The sequence below is a fragment of the Mycetomoellerius zeteki genome, unplaced genomic scaffold (genome assembly GCF_001594055.1).
Source record: "Mycetomoellerius zeteki isolate Tzet28-1 unplaced genomic scaffold, Tzet1.0 scaffold120, whole genome shotgun sequence".
Classification (NCBI taxonomy): Eukaryota; Metazoa; Arthropoda; class Insecta; order Hymenoptera; family Formicidae; genus Mycetomoellerius; species Mycetomoellerius zeteki.
In genome coordinates, this window is record NW_017256127.1 from 1084188 (window position 1) to 1086397 (window position 2210).

Genomic DNA, 2210 nt, shown 5'->3' on the forward strand with positions numbered 1-2210 from the left:
ATATTTATCACATGATAATATTTAAGGATGTTTTTATACACTGCCGTTGAAAAGTTTCCGAACGTTGAACTTAAAATTCATTAAAAGCATAATATTCAGATCACCGTGACTCAGTAAACAATCATCGCAGACAAAAAAATAAAAAAGCGTTTTAAAGCTTGAAACTTATACGTTAGCATGCTTTTGACCGCTTTTCAAAAAAATTTTATCTTTACAGTTCTATATCTTAACAAATATCACGTTGTTGTATTTCTTAAAATTACGTACATTTAACAGTGCGCAGTTTGATAAAGTTTTTTTTTTTTTTTCAAAAAGTTCAATATTTTTGAAAAACAGTACAAAAATTTACCTCCAAAATGCTTTTTTAAAAATTTTCTTATAATTTTTCTTGACTGAATTACGCAACATTGAAGCTAAACCTGCATTTGTTAAATAACTAATGATGAAATTTGGTAAAAAATCATCACAAAAACTTTTTATCTTCTCAATTCTGTAGAATCAAATTTAAAAACAATCAGAAGCTTGTTAAAGTATAAACTTCGAGCTTCAAAATGCTTCTTTAATTTTTTACGATGGTATTTCACCGAATTTTAATGTTGGTTGTGAGCTATGCACGTTTAACTTCAATGACACGTAATTCAGTAAAAAAAATCATAAGAAAATTTTTAAAAAAGCATTTTGGAGGTAAATTTTTGTACTGATGTTTTTTTTAAAAATATTGAACTTTTCGAAAAAAAACTTTATCAAACTGCGCATTGTTAAATGTATGTAATTTTAAAAAATTATATGATATTTGTTAAGATACAAAACTGTAAAGACAAATTTTTTTTGAAAAGCGGTCAAAAGCATGCTAAAGTATAAGTTTCAAGTTTTAAAATGCTTCTTTATTTTTTGTCTGCGATGATTTTTTACCGAGTTACGGTGACTTGAATATTATGCAATTTTAAGTTCTATATCCGGAAACTTTTCGACGGCAGCGTACATATTTTCAAAACGATGACAAAATTATGAAAAAATTACAAATTATTCTAAATCACGTTTAAAAATAATACGACAAATTTGGTGACGGTTTACTATTTGGTAGTAAGTTGTTTTAATAAATAATAGTATTTTTTTAATCTGTACTCTAATAAAAATATATGGAAATGTATTATAAAATAAATGATAAAAATTTCAATTTTTTAATATAAGTACATTATGTATTCAAGATTATTTATGTAGAGTTACATTGCAATGCATGAACTAGTTGTCCAATATAAAATTAACAAAATATTTATTTGTTCTATACAGGGTGACCCATTTTAACAACCCACGTAACTGCACCTTAAGTGTTCAGCAAACGAGAATGGATTGAAATGGATTGAAATGGATTTAGATTTTCAGAAATATAGATTCACGGATGTTAAAATGAATGCTTTTCAATCCTGAATGCATTTTTATTCATTTATAATATCTCTATGCCTTTCAATCTAAAAACAATATCAGTTTTTTCTGTGCATTGTGAATTGCATCTAATTTAATCTAATTGAATCCAATTGAATCGAATTAAATCCAAAAAAAAGTATTCGCTATTTAAAATACGCATTCGGATAGAAAAAAATTTCAATCCATTTTAATCCATTCTCGTTTACTGGGTACTTATATAATACATATAATGTGATTAATTAATCAAAATATTTGGCAATATAAATGACTTTAAATTTATTTCAATAAGTTTATAATCTGTAAACAGATTACATTTTGCTATTTCAGAGCTATCTCAGAAATATTGCAGACATTTCGAAATTTTTATGAAATGTTTGACTTTTTAGTTGAAATATTTCTAAGATATTTCTGAAACTTTCAGTTCTGTATGAGTAGGAACTATGATAGGAGCATGTTGAAGCATGTTGGAGCATGCGACACGAACAAACCTTTAAGTTTTCATCGAGGGTTGGAGAATCGGGTCAGAGTCGGGTTAGAGTTTGACTCCTGCACCGGACGTGGAAAAGCTTACCGCGCGGCAAAATGCGACCAATAAACATATTAGGAGCTGTTTGGCTTATTGGCTACCGCGTCACATTTTGCCGCGCGGCAAGCATTTCCGCGTCCAGTATGCAGGAACCTTTTGAAATCAGGTGAAAATTACAATAGTGAGCAAATTCACTAGTTATTGACCAACTAAATTATGAGAATTCTAGTGAATTTGCTCACTTTTGTAATTTTTATCT